Source organism: Pongo pygmaeus, chromosome 1, assembly GCF_028885625.2.
Source record: "Pongo pygmaeus isolate AG05252 chromosome 1, NHGRI_mPonPyg2-v2.0_pri, whole genome shotgun sequence".
Lineage (NCBI taxonomy): Eukaryota > Metazoa > Chordata > Mammalia > Primates > Hominidae > Pongo > Pongo pygmaeus.
In genome coordinates this window covers 150,018,072-150,026,316 of record NC_072373.2, presented here as the reverse complement: position 1 = coordinate 150,026,316, position 8,245 = coordinate 150,018,072, and the positions used below count along the sequence as shown (strand labels likewise).

The 8,245-nt window shown below is 35.6% G+C and overlaps 1 pseudogene; it reads right to left on the bottom strand.

Moving 5' to 3' along the window:
- Positions 1–5,668: 5,668 nt before the first annotated feature.
- LOC129012081 (SERPINE1 mRNA-binding protein 1-like) lies at positions 5,669–6,895 on the bottom strand (annotated as a pseudogene).
- Positions 6,896–8,245: the final 1,350 nt, after the last annotated feature.

Below are 8,245 nucleotides of genomic sequence, written 5' to 3'. Positions count from 1 at the left end.
GCTAGCCACACTGCAAGCTGTAAACCTTTACAAGAAATAAAGTCTCCTTTTCTAAGTTTATAATTCTTGTGATTTTTAAGTTAATATGGGTAAGCCCTTTTAGATCCAAGATCGCTCATTTTTAGGACAGTGTCTCAGACACTATTTCCTCCAGGAAGCCTGCCCAGCTGGCTCCATGGAGTACGCATTTGTGGAGTATGCTTGCACTTTATGATGTATGCTTGCACTTTGCGGGTTACGGTCATGCTTCATGGGATATGCTCACGCTTCAGTTTTGCAGGAATACTCACACTTTAGTTGCACTTGAAGAAATGCCTTCATAAAGTGAATAATATAGGTAACCTGAGTCCTAAGGGAATGGTCTCTGAGCAGCCACCATCAGATATTCCAGCAGCTTGATCTCTAACCAACCAACAACATCTGGTACTCCAGGGGTATTTCAAATTTAAAATGTAAAGATTAAGGCTAGATAAAAACGATCCAAGAGATGCATCTAAATTGAACTATCAACACATGCAATTAAAACAAAGAGGAGTCTGGATTTTTCAGAGATAGTAAGAGGCTTTCCTTTAATTAGGACTTTTAAAAAATATATTTTATTTTTTATTATCATGGGCTCATAATAATTATAAATATATATGAGGTACATGTGATGATATTTTGATACAGGCATACAATGTGTAATGATCAAATCAGGATAATTGGGTTATCCATGACCTTAAACATTTATCATTCCTTTGGGTTACAAACATTCCAATTCTATTTAGTTGTTTTAAAATACAACAAGTAATTAACTATAGCCACCCTATCATGCTACTGAACACTAGATCTTATTCTATCTAACTGTATTTTTATACCTATAACCATCCCTACTTTATTCTCCCCTCCCCGCTACCCTTCTCAGCCTCTGATAAACATCATTCTACTCACTAGCTCTATCAGTTCAATTTTTAGTTTTCTTTAGCTCCCATGTATGAGTGAGAACAGGCGATAATTGTCTTTCTGTGCCTGGCTTATTTCACTTAACATAATGTCCTCCAGTTCTATCCTTACTGTTGCAAATGACAGGATTTTGTTTGTTTGTTTTTATAGCTGAATAATATTCCATTGTGTATAAGTGCACATTTTCTTTATCCATTCATCTTTTGATGGACACTTTGACTGCATAGCTGGCTATTTTGAATAATGCTGCAATGAACATGGGAGTGCATATATCCTTTTGATATACTGATTTTGTTTCTTTCGGATATATATGCAGCAGTGGAATTCCTGGATCATATGGTAGTTATGTTTTCAGGTTTTTCTGAGGAACTCCCATACTGTCCCATAGTGATTGTGCTAATTTACATTCCCACCAGCAGTGTACAGGGGTTCCCCTTTCTCCACATTCTCACCAACATTCATTATTGCTCTCTTTTGGACAAAAGCCATGTTAACTGGGATCAGATAACAACTCTGTAGTTTTGATTTGCATCTCTCTGATGATTAGGGATGTTGAACATTATTTTGTATACCTGTTGGCCACTTCTTTTAGGAAATGTCTATTCAGATTTTTGCCTATTTTTAATTATTTGTTTTTTTTTTTACTATAGAGTTGTTTGAAGTCCTTATATATTCTGGTCATTAATCCTTTGTTAGTGGGTAGTTTGCAAATATTTTCTCCAATTCTGCAAGTTAGATTTTCATTTTGTTTATTGTTTCCTTTACTGGACAGAAGATTTTTAGCTTTATGTGATCTCATACGTCCATTTTTGCTTTGGCTGCCTGAGTTTTGAGTATTTATTCCAAAAATCTTTGCCTAGAACAATGTCCTAGTATATTTTATCAGTGTTTTCTTCTAGTAGCTTCATAGCTTCAGATATTAGATTAAGTTTTAAAGACATTTTTATTTGATTATGTAAATGGTGAGGGATTGGGTTCTAATTTTATCCTTCTGCATATGGATATCCAGTTTTCCTAGTAACATTTATTGAAGAGACTGTCCTTTCCTCAATGTTTGTTCTTGGTCTCTTTGTCAAAAATGAGTTGACTGTAAATGCGTGGATTTATTTCTGGGTGCTTTATTCCGTTCTTTTAGTCTGTGTGTTTTTATGCCAGCACCATACTGTTTTGGTTACTATAGCTTCATAGTATTATTTGAAGTAATGTGATTCTCCAGTTTTGTTGTTTATGCTCAGCATGTCTTTCGATATTCTGGCTCTTTTGTGGTTTCATATAAATTTTAGAATTATGTTTTCTAGTTCTCTGAAGGATGTCATTGGTATTTTGAGAGAGATTGCATTGAATCTGCAGATTACTTTGGGTAGTATGGACATTTTAATAATTATTATTCTTCCAATCTATGAATATTGAATATCTTTCCTTTGGTGTTCTTTTTTTAAACTTGTGAAGTGTTTTTAATAGCAAGTGTTTTCTATAGTATGTTGCTGGAAATCAAGAGGTTTACTAGCATGATACATGTTCAGAAATGAGTTAGATACTTGAAAAGTCTAAACACACTGATCTAGGAGTACCTATGTTGCAATCTCAAGAGGGCTTAATAGGCCATATGGACTAAATTAATGCTTGCCTCTGGGTAGCAGGTATGCTTGTAAATATAAAATAGTAATAGACATTAGCACCAGTGCAGAACATGCTCAGCATCATAAGACCCAAAACACCAGCACAAGTTTATCCATCATTAAAAAATAATTACCTCCTTCCTAAAATGTCAGAAGAGTAGGTAACAGATTAATAAATTCAATCCAAATGAATAACTCTTGTACATACAATTTCTCTTTTAGAAGTATATGTGAGAACCAATAGGCTAAATAGACATGTTTAACATTGAAGATCTCCAATATTTTTTAAACTGGACATTGCCGTACACAGGGGAGCATGACTGAAAATAAAGTGACAAAAAATTCTTAAAACTTTTTAAAAATTCCTTCCCTGTTTATCAATAAATATGGCAAAATAATAAAAGAAAATCCTAGAAAACCTGTTTTATTCATCATTCTTTCTATGTATGTTTTAATAAGTGGTGATGCTCCCATTGAAGGAATCCATTATTAACCTAATTTTCTTTTTTGTGTGTGTGTGTTTTTATTTTTATTTTTATTTATTTATTTTTTTTACATTTTGTTTTTTTTTATTATTATTATACTTAAAGTTTGAGGGTACATGTGCACAATGTGCAGGTTAGTTACATATGTATACGTGTGCCATGCTGGTGTGCTGCACCCATTAACTCGCCATTTAGCATTAGGTATATCTCCCAATGCTATCCCTCCCCCCTCCCCCCACCCCACAACAGTCCCCAGAGTGTGATGTTCCCCTTCCTGTGTCCATGTGTTCTCATTGTTCAATTCCCATCTATGAGTGAGAACATGTGGTGTTTGGTTTTTTCTCCTTGCGATAGTTTACTGAGAATGATGATTTCCAATTTCATCCATGTCCCTACAAAGGACATGAACTCATCATTTTTTATGGCTGCATAGTATTCCATGGTGTATATGTGCCACATTTTCTTAATCCAGTCTATCCTTGTTGGACATTTGGGTTGGTTCCAAGTCTTTGCTATTGTGAATAGTGCCGCAATAAACATATGTGTGCATGTGTCTTTATAGCAGCATGATTTATAGTCCTTTGGGTATATGCCCAGTAATGGGATGGCTGGGTCACATGGTATTTCTAGTTCTAGATCCCTGAGGAATCGCCACACTGATTTCCACAATGGTTGAACTAGTTTACAGTCCCACCAACAGTGTAAAAGTGTTCCTATTTCTCCACATCCTCTCCAGCACCTGTTGTTTCCTGACTTTTTAATGATTGCCATTCTAACTGGTGTGAGATGGTATTTCATTGTGGTTTTGTACCAAAACAGAGATATAGATCAATGGAACAGAACAGAGCCCTCAGAAATAACACCGCATATCTACAACTATCTGATCTTTGACAAACCTGAGAAAAGCAAGCAATGGGGAAAGGATTCCCTATTGAATAAATGGTGCTGGGAAAACTGGCTAGCCATATGTAGAAAGCTGAAACTGGATCCCTTCCTTACACCTTATACAAAAATTAATTCAAGGTGGATTAAAGACTTAAACGTTAGACCTAAAACCATAAAAACCCTAGAAGAAAACCTAGGCATTACCATTCAGGACATAGGCATGGGCAAGGACTTCATGTCTAAAACACCAAAAGCAATGGCAACAGAAGCCAAAATTGACAAATGGGATCTAATTAAACTAAAGAGCTTCTGCACAGCAAAGGAAACTACCATCAGAGTGAACAGGCAACCTACAAAATGGGAGAAAATTTTTGCAACCTACTCATCTGACAAAGGGCTAATATCCAGAATCTACAATGAACTCAAACAAATTTACAAGAAAAAAACAAACAACCCCATCAAAAAGTGGGCGAAGGATATGAACAGACACTTCTCAAAAGAAGACATTTATGCAGCCAAAAGACAAATGAAAAAATGCTCATCATCACTGGCCATCAGAGAATTAACCTAATTTTCTAATGGAGGAACAGGGAAAAGATAATTATCACTTTCTATGGAATAAATACTCATCAACTTAGAACTAAATAATAGCAATCTAGGAAATTCAGAAAGAACAAAGATTTTTCGTTTATATTTCATGGATGGTGCTGCTGTTCCAGCCTTATAAAGTAAAGCTGTCAGCTCTCCAAATTCCAAAAATTAAAATACTATTGCATTTTACCATACTAACTAGTGCCCGTTGGGTCTGTTTAGAACAAGGAAGGGTTACAGAGTTGTCAGTTATGCATGTACTATTTTGATTTCAGGTCCTTTCACACACAGAAATCATACCAAATGGCAAGACACTGATTTTGCATAGCAATTTATTACACATTAGCCAAATCAACTTATTTCACCTACCCAGTGTGAGATGGCAAAAAACCACACCTACAAAACTACTTGACTTGACAGGATGTGTTTATCAATAAGTAGCTTAAACAACTTTCACCAGTAAGGTGACTAACTTGGCTTTTTAAATGGGAAAGTCACATATTTAAAAAGTAAACATAGTTGAAATTGTAAATCAGTTATAATTTGAACCTAATGAACCATGCAAGCAGCAAGGGTTAATAAACCAATGTGCTTTAAATTTGTTCAAGTACTGATATTTCTGTATATAAAGATTTAGCATATATATCCAACAGCCATCATGAGAAGTAACAAAAGATTTTTCCCAAAATGAAAATATTAAAACTAAATTAAAATACACATAATTTTTCACACAAGATAAAATTTGACAAGTGAAAGTTTAACATGTCCCAGTTGACCACGTGTGAAAATGCAAAGCAGGTATTAAAACTGATATGTCCAAGATTTAAAACCAGTTTGTAATTGGGGGAACATCTAAATCCTTAATTAAAAAACACAAATGAACTGAAAGCTTTAAACTGGTACACACTGTTCACATCTATATTTCAAATTTAGAAATGCATATTTGCACGCAGCAATGAAAAAGTATTCATGAAGAATGCGTCATCTCTGAAAATTGTGAAAACATCCCTGCTACCAATATATTTCTAAATACAAAATTGACTACCATATTCGTTTCTTCTGTGTAGCAAGAGAAGTTCATTTTTACAACTGATAAAATTCAGTCTTTAGGTGTGAATGGTACGAATGACAGTCCTTTTAAAAAACTTTCTTAGTCATTTGGAATCCTTAAGCATGCAAAAGCTTTGAACAGAAAGGTTCACAGAGGCACCAGGGTTGTCTTATGGTATCCAGCTAAGCCAGAGCTGGGAATGCCTCTGGGTCATCCACATGAGGAGCAGAAGCACTTTACTTGTCAGTCCTGCTGCCACAATTCAGACGTCTGCCACACCCACGTCTACCTCGTCCTCCCTCGCCATCATGTTCTGGGCAGCAAAGTTCTCCAAAATTAATCTTCAACTGAGACATTACATCATTTGCTGACTTCTGGAAAAGATGGTCCATAACAGAATCTGCAGCATGAGCCTCTTCACTCTGATTTATGAAAAACATATTTCATCTTCCACTGCCCTTCAGCAGCTTCATTTGGTTTTCAGATATTAAATTCCACTTTGCCCACTCCTTATTTTCAATAGCCTTCCACTCATCCAAAATCATCTCTTTAGGACCCTCTTTCTTTACCTCTTCAACTTCACTCTCCTTATTTTCAGTGACTGCCACTGGATGTTCTTCACCTACAGATGTTTCCTCAGTCACAATTGATCAATCCAAATCTGTTAATTCATCTTTAACAGTTCCCCAGTAGTGAGGTCTACTACCTCCATGTTTGTCCTTGTGCTTCAGGACAGATCTATCACTTCCACTATGCCTATAAAATTCACATTTGCCATGGGAATCAAATCCATCTCCTCAGCCCGTTCCATGTCTGCAGCCCCCTTGACCTCTTCTAAGACCACCACAGCCTCAAATAGGTCAGTCAATAATCAGTCTATCAACTGAAAATTTGCCTCCACCCTTTTCTTCAAGTGGCTTTTCAAATCTTTGTTCTAGAGGTGATCGTCTTTCTGGTCTTCTATTAATTATTTTTCCTTCAACCCGAAGTTGTTCATCAGGTCTTCTTCCAACTCATCTTACTCCTTCTTTCTTAAGCACGATGAGCACCTGTGTCTCCTCTTTCTTGTCAACCACGCCAAAGCTGGGGTGCAGTGGTTTCTTGCGGTCTTTCTAGGACTCTTTACACAGCTGTTTGCCTGCTATGTTGGAGGGCCTGAGCTGTGCTCTTGGTCCCAGGGCCCCCGGTGTCACCCTCGCTGCCATTTATTTTTTGTTCTCCCCTGCCTTCAGCACCTCAAAGAGGTCCACTTCATCATCAAACAACTGGTCAAACCGGTTGGTGACCATGCAGCCAAAGCCTGCCTGTAAGTGTCCAGGCATCACGGTGGCTCAGCAACATATTTCTCCATGGGTTGTAACAGGCTATGCCAAGCCAAGATCTCCTGCTTCAGCTCTTCCTACAAGATCGATTTTTTATGTTCCCTCCAATTTCTTAAATCAATGTTTTATGATTTTTATTATAAAGATCTTTTACTTCTTCAATTGAGTTTATTTCTATGTGTTTCACATTATTTATAGCTATTATATATGAGATTCTTTTTTTTCTAGATTGTTTGCTGTTGGCATATATAAATGCTACAGATTTTTGTAAGTTAATTTTGTATCTTCCAACTTTATTGAATTTGTCAGTTCTAATAGTATTTTGGTGGGGTCTTTAGGTTTTTCCAAATATAAGATTATAACCTCTGCAAACAAAGATAATTTCACTTCTTTCTTTCCAATTTTGATGCCCTTCATTTCTTTCTCTTGTCTAATTCCTCTGGCTAGAATTTCCACTACTATGTTGGATAAAAGTGGGCATCCTGGTTTTGTTCCAGATCTTAGAGAAAAGGCTCTCAGCTTTTCCCCATTCAATATACTATCTGTGGGCTTTTATTGTGTTATGTTCCTTCTATATCCAATTTTATGAGAATTTTTATCAGGAAAGGATGTTGAACTGTATCAAATGAACTTTTTGGCATTAACTAAAATCATCATATATTAATAGATTTGTCCTTCATTCTGTTGATGTGATGTCTCATATTAATTTATTTGTATATGTTGAACCATTCTTGCATTCCTGGGATGAATCTCCCTTGATCATTATAGATAAACTTTCTAATGTGTTGTTAAATTTGGTTTGCTAATATTTAATTAAGGATATTGGCATCTATGTTCATGAGTGATATTGGCTTGTAGTTTTCTTTTCACATGTTTTTGTCTGGATTTAATATCAGGGTAATACTGGCCTCATAGAATGAGTTTGAAAGTATTCTCTCCTTGATTTTTTAGAATAGTTTTAGCAGGATTGGTATTAGTTATTCTCTAAATGTTTGATAGAATTAAACAGTGAAGCCTCAGATCCTAGGATATTCTTTGATGGGAGACTTTTTATTACTGCTTCTGTCTAATTACTTGTTATTTGCCTATTCAGGTTTTGAATTTCTTCGTGACTAAATCTTGGAAGGTTGTATATGTTTAGGAATTTCCCCCTTTCTTGAAGGTTCTCATTTATCAGCATATAATTGCTCATAATATTCTCTGGTGATCATTTGAATTTCTGTGGTATCAGTTATAATGTCTCATTTTTCATCTCTAATTTTATTTATTTGGGTCTTCTCTTTTTATTTGTTAGTCTGGCTAAAGGTTTGACATTTTTATCTATCTTTTCAAAAAACCAACTTTTAATTT